This window comes from Heterocephalus glaber, unplaced genomic scaffold (assembly GCF_053883595.1).
Source record: "Heterocephalus glaber isolate CG9 unplaced genomic scaffold, H.glaber_assembly_v1.0 deba00001447, whole genome shotgun sequence".
Classification (NCBI taxonomy): domain Eukaryota; kingdom Metazoa; phylum Chordata; class Mammalia; order Rodentia; family Bathyergidae; genus Heterocephalus; species Heterocephalus glaber.
Window position 1 is genome coordinate 7,185,498 of NW_028258299.1, and position 10,455 is coordinate 7,195,952.

A 10,455-nucleotide genomic window follows, 5' to 3' on the forward strand; every position below is an offset into this window, starting at 1 on the left:
CCGACCCTAATTCCATCAGCAACCTTGACCCCACTTTGCCACCATATTCAGAGCTTCTGGTGAGTAGGACAAGGACATCTTTGTTCTTGGATGGACCTTTGGATTCTACCAACATCCTGAAGGGCCACACACCAGCAGCCAGCACCTCACTTCACGCTTGCCACAATTCTGTGATGTAGTGCTCAGCCCATTATGCAGATGACAAAACTGAGCTCAAGGAGGCTGAGATTTGCAAAGCCACAGAGCTGCTTGGTGGTGCTGCTGGGACACAGATTTGGGGGCCCTGGGTCCCAGAGACCAGGCTCCTCTGACTGCTGCACTGAGGGTCTCGACGTGCAGCCATCCAGAGAGGAGCAGGCTGGCATAGCCTGGCCTGGATCCAGGTGAGCAGAACAAGACCCTTCAAGGGTCTGCCTCAGCCTTGGCACATGGAGCAAGGTGAGGGAGCTGCACTTTTGAAGAAGGGAGACTTGGATGTCTCCCCAGACTTTGGGAGGCCCTTTCCTGCTCTAAATAATCAAGCATCCTCCCTCCTCCCTCTCCCCGTCTGTCCCACTCTCCCTCAGAAGATTTATTTGCTCATAAAATTGAAGGCCTACTTCTTTGGCACCATTTTCTGTTCAGCTTAGACAAATATTTAGCAGCCAGACCTGACCTTAATTTCCTTAAATATCAGGGGGTGAAAGATGGAGCACCTGGCCAGCAGGGAGGACACGTGCTCCTCTTGGGGACAAGGACTGAGATCCTGTTCCCCTTCCCTTGGCGGGGAACCCCTCTTCCCATGACCATCCAGGTCTCTCCTCCAGGGACAACTGGCCAGGGTCGGTTCCAGCGACTGTGCCCCGAGGACCTGGCATTCTGGGCTGGTCCTCCCTGCAGGGTGGTGACAGAGAAGTCACTGAGCCCCATTCCCAAGGCTCCTGCCTTGTGGGGTACAAGTGGGACTGCTCATAGGTGGAAGGTGAAGGCATTGGCTGGGGAGAGGGACACTCATACTGGGGCTGCCAGGGCTGGTGACTCATTTGTTCTCTCACCCACAATTCATTCATTCAATTCATTGATTCACTGAAAAATGTCCCGTCCTGCGTTGGGCTCGGTGATCAAAAACACAAAACTAACACAGCTCATGGGAGCTCAGGTGGTGAAAGCTGGCCAGGAAGAAGGAAGGAGTCAGAAGCGTCCTCAGAAAGGAGTGAGCAAGATGAGTCCCCAAGGATGCGTTAAGCTCTCTGCAAAAGACTGAATGTCATAAAGAAGACACACGGAGGGCAGGAAGCAGAGCAGGCCATGCTGGGGCCTGTTCTCAGCTCTGAAGTCTTGTCCCTCCTTCCTGAGTCTGTCCTTGCCTTCTATGCTTCCTGTTTGTGGAGGTGGGGCCACCAGGGTCCTCCCAGCCACCCGAGTGGACACGACCACTGTCTCCTCCTGTGGCAATGATACCAGCTACTGGGCCCAGCACTTTATGAACATTGTCTCGTTTGATTCTCACTGCAGCCCTACGAAGCAGACAGTGTGATCTCTGCTTCACAGAAACTGAGGTTGAGAGGGAAGGTCACATCCCCAAGGTCACCCAGGCAGTGTGTCACACTCTACTCCGGGCATAGCCAGTGCAAAGGCCCAGGGTGGGAGGGAGCCTGGTGCGTGCAGAGAAAGGCAGGGGCCCAGCACAGCTGGAGTGTGCAGGAGAGAGTAGGGCAGGAGAGTGTGGTTCTGTTGGGTCGCACCCTGGGGTGCACAGCTGGAGCCCGCCACACCCAGCCCTCACCAGGGCCCTGGAGCCTGCTCTTGCCTCCTCTGGGCCTCTCTGTCTATGCCTGTAAAAGAACAGCCCCCTGCTCCAGGAACCTGCATTTTGAGCCAGCTACATTTTCGCTCCGGGCCTCTGTTTTCTCATCAGTCAATGGGACAGTAACAGTGTCTATCTCAACTTTCTGTCATGTGGATCTGGGCAGAAAGCGTGAGCGATTCCTAGCAGGGTGCGAGGCGTCAGTACATGGTCAGCACACGTTGGTTCACTCTTGGTTGTGGGGCGAGTTGTGTCCATGGGAAGTTGTGCAGGAGCCCTAGGTCCCTAGGAGCTGGGAGTGGGACGGTTTTGGGAAACAGGGCCTTTGCAGATGCACTCAAGACCAAGAGCATCCCGAATTAGAGCGGGCTCCAATCCAAGGACAGATGTCCTTACAGAGTGAAGGCTGGACATAAATACACAGAGAGCACGCCGTGCGGGGCTGGAGACAGAGGCTGGAGCACCACATCCACCAGCCTGGAGATGCCAAGCACTGCCACCAGCAGAAGCTGGAAGGAGACGTGGAACAGATTCTGCCCCAGAGCCTCCTGGAGCAAGGTCCCCATCAACTCCTCACTTTTGGACTCATATCCTACAGGAAGCTAACAGACTAACTCTCGGGGGCGGTCACTTTTGTGGTAGCTCCGGGAAGGAAGTGCAGTCTCGTTGCAGAGCACAGTGCCAGGTACGCAGTGCACCCCGAGTCTTGCTCCCTTTGGTCTCCTTGCTGCCCCTCTGCCTCTGCTGTCTCCTCTCATCTGCCCCTCCTCTCCTTGGCTCATCCTGTCACAACACTCTGGGCTGGGGGGTGACTCGGCCAGGGCAGGCAGCCAGAGCAGTCCCTGGCTCCCAGCCGAGGCCCGCAACACCTCATTACCAGGCGGGATGTAACGCAATTTCACCCATGGACAATGCTGAAAGCCAGGCCTCCGAGGGCCTAATGGATGGACGGAAGTGGCTGTGGATGCTCCCACCCTCTCCCTGGCCTGAGAAGCTCCGAAGCGCCCAGAGAAGCTGCCACGCAGCGTGCTCGACAGCTGAGGAGCGGAGATAAACCTGGCCAGAGCACTGGCCTGCTGGTCTGGGAACAAACATCAGGAAATTAATGGGTCTTCCACAGGCAGCGCCACGCTGGTCCCCGACTCTGCAGGATGCCTCGCCCCCACCCCTGCTGCCGGCTCTCCCTTCCTGGGCTTTGTTCCCTTCTTCCCTTTGTTTCCTGTTTGTGATAAACATGATTCATGCCAGTGCTGCCAGGCCCTGTCACCAGCCCAAGGCCAGCTGTAGATCTCAGCAACAAACCACACAGCACCAGGGCTGGGGCTCACATGGGTGCAGGGGCAAGGGCCAGGCCAGGAGGGCAGATGATGTAGCGCCGGATGTACACCCGGTGATGTAGTGTCCTGGGGGGAACCAGTGTCAGAGCCGTGACCATGGCCAGGCCCTGTGGTCCCAGTCAGCTTCCTGAGGCAGCCCTGACAAAGCCCCCGCACCCACAGCGGCTTAAGCAGAGAAATGTGTCCTCTCTGGTTCTGGAAGCGAGAGGTCCACACTGAAGGTGTCCACACAGCAGGGCCCTGGTTGGTTTGAAGCACATAGCGAAGTTTCTTCTTGTCCCTTCTGGCTTCTAGTAGTGGCCAGAGCTGCTCAGTGCTCCAGAACTGCCTGGCCCCGGGCTCTGTCTCTGTCCTCACAGGGCCTGGTCCCCAACTGTCTGTCTTTCCAGCTGACCCACTCCTCCCTGGGTCTCTCTCTCCTCTTCTACAGACACCTGTCAGCAGGCTAAGGGCCACCTACTCCAGTGTGGCCTCATCTTAACTAATTACATCTGCGAGGGTCCTCTTTCCAAGTATAGTCACATTCACAGGCTCCGGGGCTCAGCGTTTGGACCTATCTCTTTGTGGAGGACACTTTTCAGTCCCCAGCTCCTGGGGGCCTGGCCTGCACTTTCTCCTCACTGCCCGGCACATACCTGATGTCTGCCATGCCGGTTCCTACGCGGGGCACAACTTTCCTTCTCTGCTCTGTTCCTCCTCCCTGGATGCCTGACTCCCGTCTACCTGTCCACTGGACCCCATGGCTGTCCAGTGAGGAATGAATGACCCCTTGTCCATCAAGATGAAGTCCCTCTGGCCTAGGCTCACTGAGTGGCCCACCTTGTGGTCACAACCCACTTTCTACTCCTCCTCAGACCCTGGGTGCTCTGCAGGCAGGGCTGTGTCTCCCCTCTGTATCTCTAGCACAGATGCCCACAAGTGCCCAATAAATAAATTACTGAACGGAGGGTACTGACCGGCATTTACTGAGCCTTTACTATATCCTAATGCCAGGCACAGTTCTGAGCCCTGTGTGCGGACTAACTCATGTAGTCCCTGATACCCAAATGAGGTAGGCACTCAGATGAACAAACTGAAGCCAGAGAGTCCCAGTCTACTGACTGATACGCTGTAGAGGCTGACATTGGAGTCCGGCAGGGGGAATGAGCCCTTCGAGGGACACAGCTGGGCAGCAGGGAGCCTCCCCAGGGCCTGGGCATTTGCCCTGCAGGTCAAAGGAGAGGCCCCAGCACCAGTGCTGTGGGCTCGCTTTTCCTCCTGTGTACGATGGAGCAGGCTACGGGGTGGGGTGGGGGGGCAGGCCAGTAGGAAACAGGTCCAAAAGGTCGGCAGACAGCTAGAGGTGGCCATTATGCTCCTGTCTCTTCGTGCCCTGGTGCTCAGCCTGCCCTCTGTGCAGTGGCGGGCATAGTTTTTGTCTCCTTTGCCTTTTCTTCACTTACTCAAATTTTAGCAATTTTTTTTAAAGAATTGAAGGAAAACACAGATTAACAGCTATGTAGAATCATGACTCCATCATCCAAGAATTCAACTTCCCATGCAATCTGTTCCACAGTTGCTCTGTACAGTGGGAGGCAGGGCTTCCTAGCAAATGCAGTGCGCAAATCCCCAGGGTGGGAGGTGGAAGCCAATGCCTCCAGATCAGTCTCCTTTCCCCAGAAGTGACACCGTGTCCTGGGTGGGCTCTGGGGTGCGATCTCTGCATGCCAAGCAGGGACTGGGGTAGCCAAGCCGGGGACAAGGGCTTCAGCTGACTGTTGTCCAGGGGCCAGTGGATGTCCTTTGGGGACAGCCACTTCCAGCGACCTGGATTAGGCTGGGTCGTTCACCCAGTGGCCGTCAGAACACCTGGGGTTAGGGTCAAGCTCTACTCCTGTCATCTGCTGGCTGTGTGGCTCAGTTTCCCCAACTATTCAGTGAGTGACAGCAGTGCCTGCCCAGCGGGTAAGGACCCAGAACGCATGGCCTTGGTGAGTGGCAGTGTGCAGCGCCACCTCTGGCCAGGGCGGGTGTAAGCATGGGGAGGAAGACGGCCTGCTGGACCTATTATTGCTGAGGGAAAGCAGAGAAAAGAGCCCAAGTGGAGGAACGGCTGCGAGTGGTAGACAGTGGACCCTGGGAGCTTGCATTTGAGCTTGGCCTTGGCAGAGGGGAGAAACTGGATTTCTGGAGGGGAGGAAGCCAGAGGCACCAAAGCCCGCTCACTGCAGCTGCCCGGAGGGTGGGGTTTAAGAGCGTGTGAGGTTCTCACCCAGGGCTTGGAACTCAGTGTGCACTCCATCCACAGCCTCCTCTCCAGGGCCCACTATGCAACACAGGGAGGTGCTGAATCCACATTCTTCTAGCTCTGAGCACCCTGCTTAGTGGGTCTGCAATGCCCATGCCCCTCACAGGGACTGCACATAGCAGGTGCTCCATAAATTCTCCTCTCCCTCCAAGAACAGTACATGCCTAACTCACAGGCCCTGTATACAGGATGGGATGCAGGGCTCAGTTCAGCATACACCAAGGTCTTTCTCCTGCTTGTTCCCCTGAACAGCAGGACCTGTGAATTCTCCTGGGTTCCCCACCGCACCCACTCGCCCACGTCTGTGGCTGAACACGAAGCAGGTGCACAGAACAAGTGGCTGAATGGAACTTAACCCTCCTCTTCCCCAGCTGGGCTGAGCACAGTGAATAGGGGTCACTCAGGTGAGCTGGGAGAGGGCAGCCACCTTGTGTCCTTGAACTCCACCTGATGTGTAGGCTCAATTAGAGACCTGGTACTGACAGCCCAGCCCTCAGGGCTCAATCATTGTGTGGTGATGGATTAGCAATGTCTGCCAGGGAAATATGAGGGAGGGAGGCAGCGCTGCCTTGGTTCCCTGCACCTCCTCCAATTTACACAAATAGAAAAGGAAGCCCAGAGGGGCCAAGGCATTGGCCTAAGGACTCAGAGCCAGGGAAGGATGCCAGACTCTTCCCCTGACCCGAGGCTCTTCCTCAGTACCAGTGCTTCTCAAACCTAAGCCTGCACCAGAATCACCCCAGCCCTGGTTTCTGATTTCCAAGTGTGCATCTCTAAAGAGCTTCAAGGGGTCACTCCTACTGCTGCTGCTGGTCTAGGAAACTGACTTGGAGAATCCCTGCTCTACACTGACCTAGGTGTAGAGAGCCTTAATTTCCTTCCTTTAAAAAAAAAGTGAGTAGCATGTGTTTGCAATAGATAGTCGATATATATATTCATTATGGGGAATCAATCGGTACATATGTGGATCGCATCTTGATCCTTTTTATTTCCCCTTCTCTTCCTCTCCTTCTCATCTCCCCCATCCCCAGATCCTTTCCCATCTCCACAAAGTCTATTCAATTTTCTTTTCTTGAAAATGGGTACAACCATACCCCCCTGCGTTCCTGGGGCTGTAGTAAAGGCAGATGAGGAACATTTGCGTCCACATCCTGGAGAGTTAAAGCAGGATCCTCAGCCTCAGCCACGCACTGGAATCACCTGCTGGACTTTAATAAGCTCTGCTGCCCAGGTTGCAGCCCAAACCAACAAAACCAGAATCTCTGGGGCAGATCCAGTGATCCTTGCTTTCTAACCCTGCCTGTCCTCCAGGTTTTGGAGACAGAGGGGCAATCGAGTTGAAATGCAGATTTACACTCAGCAGGTCTGGGACAGGGCTGGGACAGGGCTGGGAATCTGCATTCTTAACAAACACCTGAGTTGGTGATCCTGCTGGTCTGGGGACCACACCTTGAGAAGCAAGGCCCCAGAGGGGAGGAAGCTGCTGCCTCACCTCCAGGGCCAGGCACACTGCAAGGCATTTCAAGTCCACAGTTAACGGTTTGTCCTAATACTTGCAAGCCCTCCCTCCTTCCCCCACCGCCCTGTGCTTCAGGCGCGGTATCCTGACTGCAAGGTTCCCGTCCTCTCTGAGCCCTGACTTGGGAGGGGGACACGTGGGGACCACTCCAGAGCTCGCTGCCCAAGCACAGCCCCTGCAGGCCCTAAGCCGCCTTACCAGGCAGCTGCCATACACGCCAGGCACCACCGCTGCTCCCTTCATCTCCACTCTGGTCTTTAGCAAACAGCGTCAGATGTGATGGACTTCTTGTTTGCAAACCCAGCCTCCAGGCTGAAATCAACATCTCCCTGTCTCCTCTTGCATCCTTCGCTTCCCCCTGCCGTTTTGCCCATGATTCCTCCGTGTCGGTTTCCCACGAGGTATTTCAGGTAATTCATGCATGTATTGAACGCCTACTGTGTGCGGGTGTGTGTGTGTGTGTGATAATTTTCCCTCTGACCTTGAGCAAGTCACATGGGGGTCCGGACCTTGCTTTAATAACTATGGTGCTCAGAACCCAGCTCATGCCTGGCAAGTGGTGAGCTCTGAACTGGCATCGCTGAATGAATGTATCTGAATGGATGAACTAGCGACCTCTTGGAGCCTCAGTTTCTTTACCTGTACAATACAATGGTAAGGATTGTTTCATGAGTGGGGTGAGCTGTGGCATTACTGGGGAGGCCTCTGGGCTCCCGATGCATAAACCGAGGCCAACATGTGCAAGTAGCAGGTCATGGAACAATTGGAACCTGAGTCTGCCACACCTGGGAACCTCCATTCGAGGCAAGAATCGTTTGCCTTTGGAAGAAGAGTGGCTGGGCCAGAGTGAATCTGGGTCCAGGAGCTGAGGCCAAGCAGGGCCCTGGGGGCTGGAGGGAGCGCAGCCAGAAGCAGCCTGGCCTTGGCAGAGGGACGTGGCCCAGGAGCCAGGCCAGTTGCTGGCACCTTTGAGGACGGACTGTGAGGACGGGGAAGCCAGAGTCAGGTGTGAGCCTTGGGATCTGTTCTGAGAGGCCGGCCAGGCAAAGTGGCCGATGGTCCTGAGCTGGGCTGGTGGCTGGCTCGGAGGAGTCCAGTCTGGGGTCACCTTCCCAGCCAGGCCTTCAGAAGGACACTGTCACTGCCCACTCTCCCTCCAGCGGCCCTTCGTGTCCCAGCCACTGGATCATGGCAATCACGTCTCCCACTGCCTGCACTGTCCCAGGCCACCTCGCGCCCGGTGTCCTTGATCATGGCCCAGACTGGGAGGCTGGGACTGTGTTGCATTGTACCTGGCTCATCCTGGCTGCTTTCTGGCCAAGGGTCTGGCTCTGCAGGTGCCCCGGGTCTAGGACAAGTGAGCAGCCCCTGGGGAGCCTGCAAAGGCATGTTAGTTCTTCTCCTTCTCCACACCCAGGGATTTAGGCCCCACCCATATTCCCCGGGGACAGGCATAATCTCTAAAACTTCAACTCTGTGCAACACAGCAAATTTATGATTCCAAGCATTCTGAGCTCAAGGCGCCCCAAATTTTGTGATTACAAATTTATTTAATCAGGATTCTTTCAATTCCAGGTGACAGGAAACTTGTTCTTCCTGGCTTTATAGCCATAGAGAATTCCGAGCGTTAAGACTTCAGGTGTAGCTTGATCCAGGAGCACAAGCCACAACTCTCTGTCTCTCTATTCGTGGTGTCTTTATTCTTTTAATTGATGTTGTGGCATGATGGTTGTTGGCATCACAAAGCCTACATCCCTTCAGGTTCAAGTTGTGCAGGAAAATAGTCTCTTTCGCAGCAATTTGACAAAAGCTTTATAACTGAGTCCTCCTTTGCGTGGATTTACTATGAGGCCAACCCTGGACCAGTCACTATGGCCAGGGGGAGAGAGGGGTCCCTGACTGGCTTAGGCCTGAGTCACACTTACACCCCTAACCCAAGCCAAGTGCCTGGGAAGGGAAGGGTAGTATTTCATTGGAAACTGGGGACCTCTATTAAGGGGGACGAGGTAGATGAAGAAGGGTAAAATAAAACATTTCAGCACTGGGATCCTAGGCCAGGTTGAGCCATGATGTGAGGAGAACTTGACATGAAGATTTGAGGAAACTCCAAACCCAGAACTTGAACCATGTGTGGTGCTCGAAGAAGGTGGGACTGAAGGTGGGAGGAAAGTCCCCTCAACTCCCTGCCTTCCCACAGTCAACCCAACCACACGGCCCTTTACTTCCTTTGCCCTCAACTCCCAGAACCTAGGTGTTCTCTTTGCCTTTCTTCTTTGTTGCTATTCTGCAGTCAGTGTGGCCAAGGTTCAGATGGGGACAGCGGAGACTGAATCAAAAGCTCCTCAAGGAGCAGCTGCAAGGAAGGAAACGGGGAGAACTTGTCTAGTGGTTTTAGGGGACAGTCAGCTTCACTTTGAACCTGAGAGGGAAGATGGAGGCATAAATGCAGCGTGAAAGATTGAGGGTGTGGTCTGGATTCTTCGCTCTCCTGGAGCGGTATTTGCATCCACATGCTTCCCAGGCCACACGGTGAGCAATCTACTTCCTCCCGACTTGGCTTTGGCCTTGGCCAGGTGTCTTGCTTTGGCCAATGGGATGGGACCGGATATAATGAGAGAAGAGGCCTGAGATGGTTTATGTGGTCGAACTTGCCCTCGCCCTCCTATCATAGCGGGAAAGGAACATAAGCAGGGTGGCCTTGACCCCTACATGACACACAGGAGCAGACTGGAGCAGACTCGCCGCCTGCTGCAGAGCCCCGGCCAGCTGGAGACCTGGATGCAAAATACAAATGCTATTGTCCAACACCACTGAGACTGAAGTGGCTCATTATGCCGCCCTGCAGTGGCACAGGCTGCCCGAGAAGGACTGGAGGCTCTGCTCTCCGTCAGCCCAGCCCTGCATGGGGACTTTGGGGCCCCCCAGGGTGGGGAGCTGGGACCCGGGGTCCTGCAGGCCCCACGCGTGCCATGCGAGCATGGGGAAGTCATTCTTTGCAGGAGCCTCAATTCTCTCATGTCTAAGACGAGGGGGTCTGGACCCAACCTACGACCTTTAGGAGCCAGATGGCCCTAGCACTCTGGGGTCACGATGCGCCTGTCTCCTGGCCTGGGAAGTGGCCCCCCTGAGACACTTCCTGTGCCTTCACATTTCCGTGCGCCACGCTACAGAGCGCAAGTCACAAGTCACGCTGAGATCAGCACAGAAGTTGATGTGTGAGGTCAGGTCTGGGAGCAGAGGGAGGAGTTGCAGGCTCCAGGGTTGGGGGTGGTCCCTCCACGTGGAGGGAGAAGCTGAGTGGGAAGATGAGGGATGTGTCTGCTCCCGGCAGAGAAGCAGGGGGAGGGCGTCTCAGGAGAGGGAATGGGGAGACAAAGGGCTGAGAGGCACCGGGGGCCCCAGGTTTGCGCCGTGATGGGGCTGCGGGGTGGGGGATGGGAGCACCAGATGACGGGTAGGGGAGGCCAAGGAGGAGGAAAGGCCCGCAGCGCCCCTAGTGTCAGGGCTGCGTCCTGTGGGCAGTGGG